Below are 19,439 nucleotides of genomic sequence, written 5' to 3' on the forward strand. Positions count from 1 at the left end.
AGTATAGGTTCTCCTGCTTGAGCAGGGGGTTGGACTAGAAGACCTCCAAGTTCCTATTCTATTCTATTCTATTCTATTCTATTCTATTCTATTCTATTCTATTCTATTCTATTCTATTCTATTCTATTCCATTCCATTCCATTCCATATTCTATTCCATTCCATTCCATTCTCTATTCTATTCTATTCCATTCTATTCTATTCCATTCCATTCCATTCCATTCCATTCTCTATTCTATTCTATTCCATTCTATTCTATTCCATTCCATTCCATTCCATTCCATTCTCTATTCTATTCTATTCATTCCATTCATTCCATTCCATTCCATTCCATTCCATTCCATTCTCTATTCTATTCTATTCTATTCTATTCTATTCTATTCTATTCTATTCTATTCTATTCTATTCTATTCTATTCTATTCTATTCTATTCTATTCCATTCCATTCCATTCCATTCCATTCCATTCCATTCCATTTTTGACACACATATATCCAACAACTCTATTGCAACAATTGCATATTTGCAATCCTCACAGTTATTGTTACAAGTCAAGTCAATGCTGGGCTTATTGCCCTAAAGAAACTGGTTTATACTAGGTAGGCACATTAATGCAGATTTCAGCAGGTTCCCCAATTATCTTGTACCTTATTTTTTCAACACTTGCTGGGTGATCTATTGGGTACTTTGCTTCATATTTCTAGGCTAAGTTCTAAATAAGTCCCACACTTAAATGCATGAATCCATAAATTTAGTTTTATCATCGCTAGTCCATGTCATCAATTTTACCAAGGACTGTTCTCTATTTGAAAGATTGCCTGGTCCAGGTGTGGATTTATGATAAACCACCCTTGTTTTGTTCCTCTGATTTATTGGTAAACCACACAAATATTCTTGCAAAACTCCAACCGTTAGTCAACTAGCAATAAGAATAGTTCTGGCTTTAGCCTGGGATAAAGCTCATATATGGCTTCATATATAGCTGCAGATTGATAAAAAAAAAAGGTGCTCATAAAATATTTATCCTCTTGTAAAAATTTGAACTCTAGTACTGCAATGTCGGTACCTGTTCTGCATTTTATGATTTCCCCAATAACATTTTTCTGTATCTTTTTTGAATTGCAAATTGCATCTTAACAGTTGATCAAACTGCGCCATAACATAAGAGAAGGACTAGGGATGACATGATAGCATTCTTCCAATATTTGAGGGGCTGCCCCAAAGAAGAGGGAGTCAAGCTATCCTCCAAAGCACTTGAAAATGGCAAGACAAGAAGCAATGGATGGAAACTCATCAAGGAGAGAAGCAACGTAGAACTAAGGAGGAATTTCCTGACAGTGAGAACAATTAACCAGTGGAACTGCCTGACTCCTGAAGTTGTGGGTGCTCCATCACTGGAGGTTTTTAAGAAGAGACTGGACAACCACTTGTCTGGAATGGTTTAGGGCATGGGTGTCAAACTTGATGTGTCATGTTGCCATCATGTGACACATCGCAACATTTTTTTTCTCTTCATGGAGCTGGGGTGGGTGTGGCCTGAGTGTAATGTGTCTGGCCTGTGGGCCGCCAGTTTGAGACCCCTGGATAGGGGTCTCCTGCCTAAGTAGAGGTTGGAATAGAAGACCTCCAAGGCCCCTTCCATCTCTGTTATTATGTATTCAGGAAACAAAACAGAACAACCTATAATTGTGTTTGATGCCTTCCAGGTATAGGCCTGTGAATCCTGGGAGATGTAATTCCAATATATAAATGCAGTATCTGCTTGAGGGAAGCTGATGTATAGATTGGGTAATATGGATTGAGTACATCTGCACTGAAACACGAATAGAACAAATTTCTCTCCCATCCTTGCCTTCAAGTAGCTTAGGAAATATATTGTTTCATTTCTATCTCCATGCTCAAGCCCATTTTTAAAATTTATATTCAACACAATCTTGGAAGCCCTACAGAACTGGAACCATTTTTCTTTTTTGCTCCATTCCAGCTACTTCAGTCTCCCCCCTCCCAACCCCCAGATGAATTAAAGCACAACAATATTCTGAGGCAGAGTCATTTATCCATTAGCAAACATAAATATTTCTAAGCCCTCCAAATGACTGACCACATGCCAAGGCCACAGTGGGGAGATACATTTCATCCTTCAACTGGCAACCCTTCCCATGCTTACCTTGGCATTATGTTTTGAAACTCTGTGGGGACAATTGGAATTAAGTTTTATTCCTTTCGCTTAAAGAGTTTTGATCAGCTTCTCGACTTAAAAGCAATCCAAAGCAGCTTAAAAAGTAACAACACAATCAAAACAGTCCGATAAAAATCATTCACTCAGAAAAAGTGCAAGATTTTGCACATAGAAAACGGCTTCCATTCTCTGCAGTCTTAAGGGTATTATTTGAATGAAGTTCTCTCCAGCCCGAAGATTTAATCCTATACTCAAAAGAGGAGGTGGTGGAATCAGGACTCAGTCCCCGAAGGCACTGTTGCGTTTGCAAAATCTTCCTGTCTTCTTTGCCAAATTCTATCCAGTCCCTTACTGATTGTTTCCAACATGAAATAAATGCTGGAATGTAAAATGCTGCCTCTGAATGGACCGGGATCTGGAAAATGGACTATTCAAAACACACCAAAATGGATGAATCACACAAGTAAGTTCCTCTAAAGATGCAGCTTTCTTTTTCCCTTGCTTTCGGTGCAGTGTCATGTTTGAATATGACACACCATTTCTTTATATTAGAAAGATAATATAAAGGAGCTTGTACCACAGCCAATATAGTTCAAGGCTGCATAAACGTGGAGGGATAGAACGAAGTTTGCATCAAGTGTTAGTACTACTTTATGATGCCTTGGTAAGACCACTCTTGGAATATTGCGTGCAGTTTTGCTTGCCACGATGTAAAAAAGATGTGGAGACTCTAGAAAGAGTGCAGAGAAGAGCAACCAAGATGATGAGAGGACTGGAGGCTAAACATAGGAAGAACAGTGGCTGGAATTGGGTCTGTCTAATTTAATGAAAAGAAGGACTAGGGGGTGACATGATAGCAGTGTTCCAATATCTTAGGGGCTTCCAAGAGGGAGTCAAGCTATTCTCCAAAGCACCTGAAGGAAGGACAGGAAGCAATGGGTGGAAACTAACCAATGAGAGAAGCAACCTAGGATAAATTTCCTGACAGTTAGAACAATTAATCAACTTGCTTCCAGAAGTTGTGAATGCTCCAACAATGGAAGTTTTTAAAAAGAGATTGCATAACCTGATTGCATAGTCTGAAATCGATTGCATAGTCTGAAATAGTATATGGTTTCCTGCCTGAGCAGGGGGTTGGACTAGAAGACCTCTAAAGTCCCTTTCAAGTTCAACTCTCTATTTCTATTTCTATTCTATTCTATTCTATTCTATTCTATTCTATTCTATTCTATTCTATTCTATTCTATTCTATTCTATTCTATTCCTACTCCACTCCACTCCACTCTCCACTCCACTCCATTCCATACAAGTTTCTTTAACCCTTGCAATTAGCAGCTGAGAAATTAACAGTCTTTAACATGAGATTTACTGAGAACCCAGAGAGGGTTTTACAAAACCAATGGTTTGCACCTTATTCAACTTACAAGTGACTGCGAGAGATTGCCATCATGCCAGTATATATCCTAAGAGCTCTGTAGTAAAATATTTAAGAGTGCGAAATGGTCTGTGTCAAAGGGTGTCAAAAGACTCTAAGAAAAATGTCCAATGAATAAGAAAATTAACAGGGCTGAACAATGAAGAATCAAACCGAGCATTTTATATTTTTTCCATCTAGGATAATATAATTTTCTTTACTTTTTCTTATCCATCCAAAATGATTAGGGATGATATAAAACTGGCTTCAGATTCGATGCCACCAACCTGATATGTGTTGCTGAGATATTGTAGCTTATCAAAGAAACAGCTATTGTAGCTGTACACCATCAAGCACTTATCTCTCTGGCTAAGTGATTTTTCAATATGCAATGCTGTCATGCTAAAACTGGTCCCCCACCGACCCCTTGCCTGCTGGCTGTGTTGCAAAAAAAAACAACACACACACACACAACAACAACCCTCCTTTGCTTGCTTTTAGAAGGATATTATGACACAGAATCCAAACATTACAGCATCTTCTACATCAGAGTTATAGCTGTACATTTATAATCTCCTTTCAATTATATGTTCTCAGACAGAGCCGGATCAACATGCCATCAACTGAGGAGGTTCAAGACGAGACATGATTAAATCTGCTAACTGGGTAATATTTTTCTGGTTCAATCAACCCTATTATTTTCTCTTGGGCCCACAAATATCTACTCGCCTAAATGGAGAGTCTTAACAAGTCTTTGATACATGATGAAGAATGTTGGGTAAAGCTTTCTTAATGGTTTCTACCCCCCTCCCAAGAGGCAGATTTTGTTCTAGGAAAGCTGAATTATAGATCACAGGTGTCCATCTTAGGCCATGACACATTCATTTTGTGTGCAAGCTACAGTATTTTATCCATATTGTCTGTGTGATGATCTCATGATGTGCATGAAGACTCATGCCCCATTCCTTCCACCCTGTAGATCTTCATGATATGGACCTGCTGATTAATAGGCCTTTAGAAGGCTAAAAGACTTTCCAAAATATTTTGAAGATGAAACAACCCCAATTAAACAATGAAGTTGTATAATTAAGAGCAGTAGAGTATTTCTGGCATTCTGTTTATTATTGTACAGAAGGGAGGGAGGGAGGGAGGAAAAATGTTGGAGAGCAACTGAGAAAAAAATATTGCTTACTTAGATAAACAGTAACTGTCGTTGATTGTCATATTGGGGTCTTTTTAGTATACACATACATGTGTGTGTGTGTGTGTGTGTGTGTGTGTGTGTGTGTATGTGTGTATATAGATAGACAGATTAGATAGGTAGATAGGTGGATGGATGGATGGACGGGCAGATAGATAGATGGTAGATAGATAAATGATAGATAGATGGACAGATAAGATAAATATTGATAGATAGATTGATAGGAAGGATAGATATGAATAAGTAGATGATAGATAGATAGATAGATAGATAGATAGATAGATAGATAGATAGATAGATAGATAGAGGTAGAAATGATAGATAGATGGACAGATAGATAAGATAGATACAGATAGATAGATAGGAAGGATAGATATGAATAGATAGATGACAGACAGACAGACAGACAGACAAACAGACAGAGGATAACAAAACTCCTGGTTGGAGCTGGATGTAAAAGACATACCCTTACAAATAGTTTATTAGTTGTTTAAAATTCTTACAAGGTCGCTTTTCAAACAAAAGTTCTATCGCTCTTTCCAAAGCAATTTGCGATGGATAATTAGCTTTGTACACAGAGCAGGAACATTAAGCTTCTAGCTCCCTTGCCAGGTAATCCATGTGCAACACTTCCCATGTAGGCCACCACTGATTACCTTTTGGCCCTTCTGGCTAAACCAGACCAGAGGCAGGATCAGATGAGCTAATTCTACTTAATTGTAGGACTACATTAACAGCATTTTACAAGTCAGAATGTACAAAACTCTCTCCGTCTCTTTTTACAGCCCTTGTCAATTGAGAGTGGTTTCTTCCTAATTTTCTTTTCCTGACGGTGAAGCAGCTGCAGGCTCCTTCCTCCTTCATCTGTTCATTCCTTAGGCAGCATCTCTTCCCCTCGTCCCTCAAGGTCATTCCGTCATACCCTTACATCTATTCATCCACAGCGACTCTTTTCTATCATGTCCTTCCTCTTAGGCTATTCCTAGATTTTATATCTTTCTTCTCTGCGGTGTCTTTTTCTTTTCTTTCTTTTTTATGGCAGGATGTTGGGCTTGTTTTTTTTTAATGAGGGGGGAAACTTTAGAATTTAGCTGCACTGGCAACGGTTTGGTCTAGGGCAGTGACTGCGAACCTTTTCAGCACCGAGTGCCAAACTGGAACGTTTGTGCATGCATGTGCATGTGTGCATGCCCGGAGCGCCAGAAAACCGAAGACCAGCTGGCTGGTGTGCATGCCTGTTTTGGTGCCGCTTTTGGCATTGTTTTCAGGCCTTTTTCAGACTGTTTTTCGGGCTGTTTTCTGGGCTATTTTGGTGTAAAAAATGGCCCAAAAACCAGCCTGGAAATGGGCTGGAAAACGGTCTGGAAACACCCCCCAAATGGCCTGTTTTTTGGCCATTTTTCAGACTGTTTCCGGGCCATTTTCAGGATGGTTTTTTGTGCCCAAAATGGCCTGAAAAGCCCCCAAAACAGCCCAAAAACCAGCCTAAAAAGTGGCCTGGTTTTTGGCCATTTTTCAATCCATTTTCCAGTGCTCTGGCACCCGTGAAGACCAGCTGGCTGGCGCCAGAAACCAGAAGAGTAGCTGGAGACGGCACACATGCCCACTGAGATGGCTCTGCATGGCACCTGTGACATGTGTGCCATAGGTTTGCCATCATGGGTCTAGGGACATGTAATCTCATTCAGGGGAGGAGGGTTATAAGGACTACAGACCCACCTCCAGGAGCCAAAATGAGCAAGGCCAGGATAAACACTAAAATCGAGCGAGTGACATCAAATTCATCAGGGCTTAAGATACCCTCCCGTGCTTGTAACACTTTTCACAAAAATGCCATTCTGATTGCAACCTTCTCATCTTTGCAAGTTTATCAGGCGTAAGTCTCCAGGAAGAAAGCTGTAGAGTCTACAAACATCCAGAAATCCGGAGGTGCCGGATAGCAAGATTTTGACTCAACGCATTTTAGAAAGAAGTTATGAAAAAGCATAGGCTTTCGTGAGCTGTGCGATGCAATGCAAATTAAATGAAAGCGGGTGACATTTAAGAGACTCTGTTTACTGGATAAAAAGCTACTAAACTTCTTCTTTTTTTTTTTTTTTTTGCAACCTTTGCAGATAGTTTACTTTTTATCAGATCATGAAGAAAAAAAAAATGCTGGTTTTCCTCTTTGCAGAAGATGGGAGACTCCCAACTGCAACTCCCTGGAGGTGTAATTAGTAGTTTGGCATGAAAGCAGTCCAAACTCAGGATTTGGACATCAATACCGGTATTAGAACTCTCAGTTCCCCAGCTTCTCTCTCTTGGCTATTCTCAGAAAACTGGAGACAGGAATCCTTGCCAATCTGCTGAAACTCATCCAGGGATCTAGTTTCTTAACGGAACAACAGAGTAGGCAAGCCTTGGCAGTCTTCTAATTCAGCCCTCTTTTCAAACAAGAGACCCTACACCATTTCAGACCAATGGTTGTTTACTCTCTTCTTAAAAACCTCCACTGTGGAAGCATCCACAATTCCAGAGACAAGTCGTTCAAACTGACTAATTGTTCTAGCTGAAATTTCTCCTGAGTTCTAGGTTGCTTCTGTCGTTGATTAGTGTCTGTGATGACCTGGGGCGTGGCACAAAGGCAACACAGTCAAATAAGCAAGAAGAGTCGCTTCATTATCTTCAACTTTGCCCCCAATGTCCAGGTGACCTTCGGCTGGAGAAAAAACTCTCCCAGGAACAACCTTTAAGTGGAGAAAATTCAGTCCAAACAAGGTACATACAGACTGTAACCAAAAGTCCAAACAAACAAAGCTACAGTAATTAGCTTGACAGGGCAGGAGAAAGACTTTCAGACTTGAAAGCATGGCAACACTCACACAGTTGGGAAGACGCCAGGAACACAGATAAGGCACAACGATGCCAGATAAATTTACGATTTGCTCCCAACAATTCACTGCATGCAACTTCCCTTTTTAAACACTGTGTTCCCAGTTGCAGCTAATGAAGGAAATCAGGGCCCTTTCCTTCTCCATAAGCCACGCAACTCACGTTGCTCCCTTCTCCATTCCTCCCTGCGTGCCCTAGGATGAAGAGGGGCCTGGGTCTTCCTCTGAATTCCTTCTCCCTTGCTCTACTTCTCCCCTGCTCTGCCCAGCCGGACTGTGCCCTTCCTCAGTTTCTTCCACAGACAACAAAGCCACACTCCTACTCCCTGTCAGCTGTTCGGCTTCCCCCTCCGAATCAGATTCTGACAGGGGCACGACAGTTTCCATCCATTGCTTCTTGTCTTGGCTTCAGGTGGTTTGGAGGAGAGGTTGACCCCCATCTTCTCTGTGGAAGCCCCTTAGATATTGGAACACTGCCATCGTGTCACCCCCTAATCCTTCTTTTGGCCACCCTACTACCCAGAAAACCCTTATGTGATTCTCTGTAACTCAAATGTTGACCTGTGGGAGAGTCCTCACATGATGGCAGCATAAATCAGTGTGGATTTGATGAAGGATCTCCATGGATTGGGTGTGATCAGAGGCTAAATGTTGCCAAACCCTGTTCTATCTTTGCAGCTGCAAGGCTCTGTGCAAAATCATGGGTGGTTCACACAATAAATAAAAAGCAGGTACATTTTAAGCACATTTAACACAGAGACATACTCACACTAGAATATCACCATAATGGATTATGTGTCTAATGCAGAATGTCTGTTATTGAGGTAAGTCCACTAAATCAGAAAACAGAGGGAGTAAATCACCAGGATTTATCTTTTGCTGGTGGCATCACCACACAAGGATAGATATTGCATTAGTTTCATCGGTCTACCCAATTTATATGTTGGTGTTATTATATCAATGAAGTAAATTACGGCAGACAAATTGCAGGCAAAGTCCACTGTACAAATTTCACTTGTAGTGTCAGTACATTTATAAAAAAGCATTAAAAAAAACCAAACCAATCACAGATTCTATATTGTGAGTTAACAGGTGGGTTAGAAAAGTTGTTGCCAAGAGACTAGGGATCTAAACAAAATTTGCATTTGTCAGTTTCCTGTCTACAGAATTACAACATCTTTTGAAACAATTATTGTAACTAACCCAGCAGTATATTACATTTCACCCTGAATGGAGAAAACTGACTCTAGCTGCTATTTGTGATTATTATTCAACCAGTTGTTCAATTGCAGTCTAAGTGCCTGCCTGTTCTTCTCCTGTACCTCTTTTGCTGGTTTACAAGACAGAACCTTGCAAAATATTGTCTCTGCTAAGCAAGGCACACTTCCCATGATCTGGGAAGAATAATTTCCCGATAGATCAGAGGAAAGGCATCTCCTGGATGGGATACAGCGAATGGCCTGTACAGCATCCAAGTGAGGTTTGATGTTTAGCGCTGGTTTCAACAGCAATCACCTTAGCTCTGTACGATGCTCACTTAGAAAAACGATGTCTTCTTCGTGGGATAAAAACAAGGAGGTGAGAAGTCTATTTCAGAGTGCTTGGTGCTATCTGAGCGTGGTTGTTTCCTTGCAGACATTTCATTACTCAAGCTAGATAACATCAACAGTGCTAGTCTGATGATTTGGCTCATGATCAGAGATGCACGCCTCAGATTAAGCAAATACTAGCACACCGTAGTAAACCACTAGCACTGATGATGTTACCTAGTAACATCAAGAAAACAACCAAGTTACCTAGTTGGGGCATGAAACATCTGTAAGAAAACGAGCAAGCTCAGAGAGCACTAAAGACCTCACAGTCATCGTCATCCTCCTCTTTCTCCCCCTCCTCCTTTCAAACCCCACTCCCTTCTAGCACAGATGATGTTACCTAGTTGGGTAAAGAAATGTCTGCAAGAAAACAACCAAGCTCAGAGAGCAGTAAGGATCCTTTCATTTTTGCACTCATTTTAGCCCTCTCATTCATAATGCACTTCCTTCCACATAATCGTCATCATCCCCCTTCCCACAAGATCAGGCCGCCTTCATCTGGATTTCTGACCTAATCCTAACCTGTTAACCTCTTATTTCAACCCTGAGCCACAAATATTCTCCTTTATTGTATGCAAAAAGTATGAATGGATGCCCTATGAGCGGTGGTGAATGCAAATAAAAGTAGAAAATGGCTATTCATCATTACTGTTTGCACTCCTGTGAATGTTGATAATGTAAGATGCATTTAGGAAAAAATGTGCAATGTTCTGGATACGGCTCAGGGAACATTATAAAAGGCTTGAATAAGCGGGTAGGTTATAATAGCGCAAAAATGTCTAGGGAGCAAGAAACTGTTAAGATCAAAAAAGGTTGAGAAAATGCAGAACCATTTTGAAAGTAATAGAAATGTGTTTGGCAACTTGATGAAGGCGGCGAAATATGGCACTTTCCGGAGAGTGAACTGAATTAAAAATAAAAGTAATTATGGATCAAGCTGAAGCGGAGGAATGCGAGAAGGTGTATTTGAGGAGCTGACATAGAAATAACAGCGATACTTTGAAAAGTAACCAATGCTGCTGGATATTGGTGCCAAAGAAAAATGGATAAATATCCAAGGAGAAAAAAAAAAAAAAGAATGAAAAATTGCCTCCAGAAATCGTGGGGCTTCAACACTGGAGGTTTTTAAGAAGAGACGGGACAACCATTTGTCTGAAATGTTATAGGGCCATGATGGCGAACCTATGGCATGCATGCCAGAAGTGGCACGCAGAGCCCTTTCTGCAGGAACACGAGCCATCACCCCAGCTTAGCTCTGCTGTGTATGTGTGCGCCCCTCCCGCCTCCCAGCTGGTCTTTGGGTCTCTGCCGTGCATGCGTGGGGGGGCGGAGCACATGAATAGGACACAAGCGTGCATGCGTAGGGAGGGGCGCATGCATGGGGATGCGCACACATTGCATTTTGGAGGTTTGCACGCACACTTTGGGCACTTTGGTGCCGAAAAGGTTAGCTACCACTGGCATAGGGTCTTCTGCTTGAGCAGGGTCTTCCCTTCCAAGTCAATTATTCCGCTTGGGAATGTTCAAAAATGTTAATGTGTAGTAGAAGGTACAATTGATGTAATTGGAGAATGCTAAAATGTGGATGTAGCATCAGAGGTGGGATTCTACCAGTTCGCACCTATTCGCTAGAACTGGTTGTTAACATTCCAAGCAGTTCGGAGAACCAGTTGTTAGAAGAAATTACTGACCTAATCCTGTAAGGAAGGCAGGAAGGAAACATTCTGGTGTTGCTTACAGAAACTGCCTCTCCGTTAACCCTTATTACATTCTTGGCAAGACTAGACTTCCTGTCTCAGGAACGTCTCTGGAGTTTTTTTCCCCCTCCTTTGCTGGTACTTTGCTTGTGTGGAGTGACCATTCAAAGTTACAATGGCACTGAAAATAGTGACTTACGACCATTTTTCACACTTACGACTGTAGCAGCATCCCCACAGTCATGAGAGGCCAGGCGAGGAAATGCGTGCCTCGATATGAGTGATGTTGAGTTGGCCACGCCCAGCCAATAACATGACCACCAAGCCACGTCCACCCAGTCACATGGTCACCAAGCCACACTCACCACCTAAGCCACACCCACAGAACTGGTTGTTAAAAATTTGAATCCCACCCCTGTGTAGCGTGTTTATGGAGTGGCTATTCAACACGTTTTCTGTATTCCTGAAAGCCGTAGTTATGCCTGATGTTTGGAAAAAAAATGTGCTTATTGTTTGCTTCCACAAAGGAAAAACTTGTCAAGAGCAAATGCAAAAATTGGGGATCGAGCTTGTTTAAGCCTACCTGGAAATGCATTTGGCAGCTTTCTGACTGAAAGGTATTTGAGATGATAATGAGCAAAATTTGGGACATACAATGTGCCTTTATGCTGGGCAATCTAGGTTTTGCTTTTAAGCAAGCATCCGATGAACATAGGGAGGATGGATGAAAACATAACTGCGAGAATGTTCACGGTATATTCGTTGATCTAGAGGAAGTCAAATAAATATGTATTAGGGAAGCTTTTATTTGGACATGAACTCACAGCTGGCTGCTGAATGAGACAGGAGTAGCAAATGCAGGAAGGAAAGCTTGCGTGAGAATGGTGCGCACAGTGAATGGGTCAACCATGAGCAAGGTCAGAAACAAGATTGCGTAACGTCCCATTAGTTGCTTAATGCGTTGATGGTTGAATGTGTAAGAGAGGTGTCTATGGTGATTCTCAGTCATCCAGGTCATGGTTGTCCCAAGGTGAGGTTTTCAAAAGGCAACTGGACTTTGTTTTTCCTTGAAGACGTTTCGCTCCTCATCCAAGAAGCTTCTTCAGTTCTGACTGAACAGTGGAAGATAGAAGGATTTATATTCCTTGCAGCCATTCCTTCCTTTCAGTAGTTCCAAGATGGTTCCACCCCATTTGCACTCTTCAGGTGACCCTGAAGGCACAAATAAACCTCCAGATGGCCTCAACAACTCTCAAGAAGAGTGCTAATGACCAGATGACTGCAAGGAATATAAATCCTTCCATTCTCCACCATTCAGTCATAAAACTATTTATAAAAAATGTCCATGGAGATTCTCAGTCATCCAGGTCATGGTTGTCCCACAGATGCTTTTTCAAGAGGTAATTGAACTTTCTGATTTTTCTTCGAAGATGTTTCGCTTCTCATCCAAGAAGCTTCTTCAGCTCTGGCTGGATGGTGGGGAATGGGAGGATTTATACTTCTTGCAGACAGCTGGTCATTTGCATTCCTCTTAGAGAGTCATTAAGGTTATCTGATGACCCAGATAAACCTCTAGGTGGGCTCAACAACCCCAAAAGAATGCAAATGACTAGCTGTCTGCCACGAGTATAAATCCTTCCATTCTCCACCATTCAGTCAGAACTGAAGAAGCTTCTTGGATGAGAAGCGAAACATCTTCTAGGAAAAACAAGAAGGTCCAGTTGCCTCCCGAAAAAGCCTCCTTGTGACAACCACGGGAGTGCATGCAAGAGGAAGGAGTTTATTTTTAACTTCCCCCTTATCTCTTCCACACTTCTCTCTTCCCTTCCGGCTCCCCCTGTGTCCTACTATTTGTTTTGTATTTTATATACCATAAACAAATTAAAAAACCCACTGCTTTAAAAAAAATATTTATTCTGCCTATGCAATGTGTAGAGTTTTTCCGTTTCTCATGATTTCTTTTTTAAATGCAGAAATAAATTTAAACACTTTTTTCCTCATTCACAGCGTTTGTACAAGCTGCACCTTCTCCGTTCTCCTTGCAGAGGTTCGACTTTCTCCGTGCAAAGTTTAACTTTTAGGGTCCTTCCTCCCCAGACCAAGGACTTTAAAAGGCTGCAGTTAGTTTTAGGATGTTAGTAAACATCAGCTTTTGTCTCCCTGGTGGGCAGAATTAGTGATGAGTCGCTGCTGGTTCAGACTGGTTCTAGTAAACCAGTAGCTCCAACGATCAGCTGGCCCTGCCCAATCCTGCCCTATATTTCCTGCGTTTTTCAGCTCAGCTGAAAAATTCATGCGGCACACTCGATTTCTGCACCTCCGCTGTTTTACTTACTGGTGCTGTCCAGGAAGGCAAGCTGTAGAACTTGAAATTGGTGCATTTTGAATGCTGCGCATGCGCCTGCAAACCACGCGCTCCCAGAACCGGTTGTTAAACTAGTTGCAGCCTAGCACTGGGCAGAATTATTTTCCACCCAGAATAAATCTGCAGTCCAACTGAACCTGGGATGGCTTTTAGGAGATGGGGAAGTGGGAGATATGGAGAGAAAAAAACAACAGCAAAACAACCTCCGCCACCTACCCTGCCAAAATGCAAAGCTTTTGGATACGTTCCAAATCTGACATTTGCTGCAGATTACATTCCTATCTGCTTCTGATTTGAATTAAACTGGGTATTAACTTGACTGGCTTAACAAAAGGAACAACCGGGCGTGCACACACAGTAGCACACATCAAGCTGAAATTTAGGATGAAGTGGCACTCACATTCAAATGCTTATTTTGCAGTAAACACCATCCTCTGCCCCTCATTTGCCAATGTTTATTTGCTAAAAAAAAAAATAAAAATGAAATCCCCACTGCCTCATTAACCATCTCACAAAGCTTGAAGGGAACTTTGAAGAGGAGAGGGGAAGAGCCCACAATTTCATATTTTTATTGTGCCGGGAGGGAAAAAAACACACCCTGTATTGGTGCTAGGAGTGAACCATTGCTAATCAGAAAACATCTTTGGAAATCATAATTGCAAGAGTGCAATTAACCCAAGAACGGCCGTCTAATCATCGACTCAAACATCTACAGGAAAGTAACTAACATCCTATCATCATTTCACGCGACGCGTAGTTTACACCAGTTTTTCTTTTTAAAAACTTGCAACTTTAAGATGGCTGGACTTCAGCTCCCTGAATTCTTCAGCCACAATGAAGTTGAAACCAGGGGTGGGATGCTACTGGTTTGGACTGGTTCGGGCAAACCGGATGTTTAAATTTGCATCGGGTTCACTGAACTGGCATTTGAACCGACCGGCTGGCCCTGTGCACCCCTCCTCTCCCAGGAGTCTCCACACGGCCCATTTTCGATGCAGGTAAGTGCAGGGCCCGCGTGGAGGCTCTGGGAAGAGGGAAAAACGGGCCTTCCACAAGTTCTGTTTCCGGCTTCTGGAGGGCCTCCAGAGCTCATGGGAGGCCGTTTTCGGCCTCCCAGAGGCCCGAGGGAAGCCTCTGGGCCTTTGGGAAGGTGAAAACGCCCACCCGGAAATTCCAAAATGGGTCTGTTTCCAGCTTCCGGGGTGCTCTGGAACCTGGGGGAGGATGTTTTCATCCTCCCAGAGACCTGAGGGAAGCTTCCAGACTGGGGAAGGTGAAAATGTCCCTCCCGGAAGTTCCAGAAGTCCAGAACGGGCCTGCTTCTGGGGCCTCCGGAGCCTGGGGAGACCGTTTTGGCCTCCCAGAGGCCTGAGGAAAGCCTCTGGGCCCTTGGGAAGGCGAAAAGTGGCCCTCCTGGACGTTCCACTAGGCCATGCCCACCCAGCAACTGGGCAGTGAACCGGTTGCTGGGATTTTTGATTGCCACCCCTGGTTGAAACCCTCACATCATCTTAATGATGCTGAAGTTGAGAAACTTTGGCTTAAACTAAACATTTTCGGATTTTCTGCAGTCATGGACCACTAAATAAAATGGAAAATGCTGGGGCTGCATTCCTCTATGCCTCTGCGTCCTCTTTGCCTTTAAAAGACCTCTTAAAAATAAACTGCCTGAAGTTGGCTGGACTATGGTGATAAGTAAATTTAACATGTTTCGTTCTTTGAGATATTTTTATGCCATAATAAAACTCTGGTGCTGGTCCAAAGAATGTCTTTGGTAGAAATCTCTGAGTAATTTGAAGGGGCTTGGGGCAACTTGATCCCCAGTCCTTTTGCTTAATTATTTGGAATATTTCTGTATCTGCTTGTGTCACAATCAAAGTTCTTGCTAACTTTGCTTGTTAGAAGGTCATAAAAAAGTGATCCCATAATCTGGGAAATTGCAATGGCCATAAATACCCGTATTTTGCAAGCACCCGTATTTTGTCCATGTGACCATGGGGATGCCACAACAGTTGTAAGTGTGAAAATTGGTCCTAAGTTTCAATTTTTTTCAGTGCCATTGTAACTTCGAACGTTGTAACTTCACTATAGCACTTAGCAATAGCACTTAGACTTATATACCTCTTTATAGTGTTTTACAGCTCTCTCTAAGCAGTTTACAGAGTCAGCCTATTGTCCACAACAATCTGGCTTCTCATTTTACCCAACTCAGAAGGACGGAAGGCTGAGTCGACCTTGAGCCTGGTGAGATTCAAACTGCCAAATTGCAGGCAGCCAGCAGTCAGCAGAAGGAGCCTGCAGTACTGCACTCTAACCACTGTACCAACCGAGGCTCACTAAGCGAATACTTGGTTGTAAGCCATCTAGGGTCACCACTAGGGGAAATGGGTGGCATGTAAATTTAATAAATAAATTGGGTGTTTTGCAGCTGGCTGTACCTCCCAATGGAGCCACTTTGCCCAACAAATAGGAACCAGAGTCAATTATTTATGGTCATCATCCAAACCGAACTGCAAATGTACTCAAAATTATGGCTGGAAATCCTAGCCTGGATGCAAGCTAGTTTGCAAACCGAACTGCAAATGTACTCAAAATTATGGCTGGAAATCCTAGCCTGGATGCAAGCTAGTTTGATTGGAACAGAAAGCACCAGACATCCATTAAGAATTCACCCATAAGGTTTGTTGAAAACATTATCATATTTTCTCTTTCTAGGATTTTTTTTTTTGTGGGGGTGGGGTTGGATATGAGAGAGCAAGAAATGGACTCATTTAAGAAGTACTTTGCTTACCAACAGAAATTTTCGGCTCAATTGTAGTCGTAAGTCAAGGACTATTTCTAGCGCTTCCATGCTTTAAGAGCTCTGTCATTAAACCGGTTTCATTGCCCGTGTTATCCTAAATCCCAAAACCCGTATCTGTCCTTCCCAGCTGGTCTTTCCATTGTCAAGCTCCTTTTAACTAGAAATGCCACAGATTAAACCTGAAACCTTTTACATGGAAAGCTTTACCTCTGCGCTCCAGCTGCTGTCTATCACAACATTATAAAAAATCTCTCTGGAGCTCCGGAGTCACTGATAGCAATATTGTGCAACTTCTGTTATCATTCGGATCATATCTTTGAACAGCAAAATATGGTCCAAAACTGAGGAAAGCTGGTAAAAGCTGTTTTTTCCTCTCAGCACCAGTCTCCAGGAAGTCAAAAGCTTGCCATTTTCCCATTTCTCCCCCATATTAGTTGACTTAAAGAAAGATGGAGCTTGAATTGCATTTGTAAGTAGAAATGCAGCATTCAGATATTCCTCTCCCTCTCTCTCTCTTTTTTTTAAGATACTGTCTTGACTTTGAAAAATGACAGTCTCGTTTAATGATTTACACTGCTCTATTAAGCAAACATATTTGAGGCATTTAATCTTTTCTTTCTCTCCTGCCCAAACACTTTGGGCTCTAAGGCAGGTCAGGCGTGAGAGAGGTACCGAACCGGCTGATGGTATTAATGGTGAAATTCCCCACTTCACATTCGTGTGTAAACACCCCTGATTAACTATCACTTCTTCAAACAAATGAGCCTTTACAAAATTCATTTTAATCCTAACATAGACATATATTCAAATGGCTTTCTACAATCTTTCTGGAAAGAATGTCTCCAGGCGATTCTATGTGCAAACCCATTAAAAAACAAGAGAGTTAAACACAATATCACAGATATATATATTTTTCCCCAGCCACAGCAACAAGAACTTTTGATAATATCTACCAACAGTTCAGATGCTTCTGAGACTTAAGGTTATATTGTGAACCAGAATCTGTGGATTATAAAGTATGGGTGGATTGTCTGGTCCCTCTATGTAATGGTACAGATAGTCCTTGACTTACGACCACAATTGAGCTCAAAATTTATGATACTAAGTGAGGAAAATTTATGATACTAAGCGAGGCAGTGGCTAAATCATTTTACAATCTTTCTTGCCACAGTTGTTAAGTTAGTAACATGGTCGTTAAATAAAACTGGCTTCTCCATTGACTTTGCTTGTCAGAAGGTCCCAAAGGGTGATTCCACAAATCTGGGACACTGCCACCATCTTAAATATGAGTCAATTGCCAAGCACCCAAATTTTGATCATATGACTAAGGGGATGCCGCTACAGTCGTAAGTGTGAAAACCGATCATGCATAAGTTGCTTTTTCCGGTGCCATTTTAATTTCAAACGGTCACTAAATGAATGGGTTGCAAGTTGAGGATTACCTGTATGTGAGAAAGACCCAGAGGGAAGGGCAAATAAATGCTTCTTAGGGAATCCCAAATGTGCTTTTTTCAAAAGGCCTTTTGAAAAAAGTACCTTTGGGATAAGACTTAAAATCTCCACAGACATTCTGCTTAGGGAACGGTTAGATAAGGGAGGACATAGCCCACAGTTGCATAATGGGGGGAGAAAGAGGCTCAGAAACTACTCTCTAAAACAGTGGTGGGATTCAATTTTTTTTTTTTTTTACTACTGGTTCTGTGGGCGCGGCTTAGTGGGCATAGCAGGGGAAGTTTACTGCAAAATCCCCATTCCCTCCCCACTCCACCAACCTGCTTTCCAGCTCCATTCTCCTGTGCAGGGCAACAAAAGAAGACCCAGCCTGGTCTACTTGGGAAGGCTGACACATCATCTTTTATTTTCCTATTTTCTTCTGCCTTTAGGGTCAGAATGTGAAAATTTTATTCATATTGTGGCATCCTTGAGCAAATGAAGTAGTGGGCTATGGAAAATCTGATTTGGTTTATATTCCTTGAGAGCCAGGAGAGGGTAACAGACATATTAAAGGGTGCTGTTTTAATAATATATGAATGTCTGTCCTCTTTCATGCCAGCATCCTATGTCAACCTAGTACATTCTAAGCTAAACTGTTGTCGGAATGTTATGTAAATGATAAACAGAAACATTTTCCGACAAGGATACGGGTCATAGTTAACGTGTTGAAATAAAAAGCCCGCTTCTAGCCTTGAAAATCTGCTGAGAAGGCAGCAGAGTTGTTAATTCCTAAAGAGGCAGATATCCCTTGTAGCATTGTGTCTTTGTGACTGTGGAAGCTCTCTGGTTTTGTATTGGAGAGGAGAATCAGAAAGAGGTCAAGTCTCAAAGGCTTATAGGTTCAGAAATGGATGCCTATCTCCATTCATTGGTCCCTCAAGAGGCTATTTGTCCACCAGAGCGGGTCCTATTAGGATGAAATTAAAAGAAAGTGCACCTCTTAGAGGCCAAGTGAATCTGGACAGTAGAGCGGCCATCTTGATTTCTTTCAAGTCCTTCAAAATTAAGAGGCTTTCAGAAAGAAACGAAGATGGAAGAAAAGAGAAGAAGGATGAAACGGTGAGGTTGTGTTCACTCAGCATACATCCTGATTACTGGCTCAATACATTTTCTGGGTATGGGCAATACGCTGGACCTCAGGCTAATGGACTCAGCTACAAAAAGCTAAACCAAGATTAACATTAACCAAGTTGAACACACGGTGCAAATTCATCTAATAGGATCCTTACTGGACTATTTCGGTGTGGAGAGAATCAAAGAGTCTGCGTGGAGAGATCTCTCTAGCATGTTCTGCAAACGGGACTGAAGGAGACATCTTCAGCTGAAGAACCTCTTCAGGACCAAGTCCTCAGCATAGACAGGCCCTCAGATTTGACCTTCTGAACCGTTTATTGGATGCTAGTTAGGGACAAACTGGCGGCAGAGAGCATCTCCTTCACTGTCTCTAAACCCCCGACATTATCAGCTGCTCTCAAAACCTTAACCTTCCATCTAGATAACCTTTGGTCTCCTTTTAACTCCGGAGACTTTTCTTTCAGCGAAATCAAAATGCGTGCTGAATTCTCCTCAGCCCAAATGAAAGCCAACAGCTTCTTTGGATGGCAAGGCGTGGCACCTTTTTCATTTCCTTCAGCGGTGAAGCCTTCTTGATGTTTAAATCATTGATGCCTCCGCCAAGTACAGTCCAACCCAGTTCTTGTCCCTCCACAGCTGAGGAGGTAGCGCTACATAAATTCATCGGTCAGGGAAACGGCGATGACATTGGCGCCTTTTGCTGCTACGAAGTCCGGACTCCCCCCCACACACACACACCGCTTGGCATTCTC

At 42.0% G+C, this 19,439-nt stretch overlaps 1 protein-coding gene across 36 annotated transcripts in view; it reads right to left on the reverse strand.

Annotated features, from left to right (window-relative positions):
• CELF2 (CUGBP Elav-like family member 2) overlaps positions 1-19,439 on the reverse strand; it is a 587,571-nt gene that overhangs the window by 96,400 nt on the left and 471,732 nt on the right. The window contains exon 1 of one of the 36 annotated variants that reach the window (XM_087968869.1): positions 2,166-2,410. The exons of the other annotated variants lie outside the window; for them this stretch is intronic. The gene's annotated coding sequence lies outside the window, so the exon portion shown is untranslated. Of the gene's footprint in view, positions 1-2,165; positions 2,411-19,439 lie in introns of those variants that run through there. 36 annotated transcript variants of the gene reach the window in all.

The sequence above is a fragment of the Notechis scutatus genome, chromosome 6 (genome assembly GCF_049901735.1).
Source record: "Notechis scutatus isolate UNSWTSFEM ecotype Mainland chromosome 6, rNotScu1.2, whole genome shotgun sequence".
Taxonomy (NCBI): domain Eukaryota; kingdom Metazoa; phylum Chordata; class Lepidosauria; order Squamata; family Elapidae; genus Notechis; species Notechis scutatus.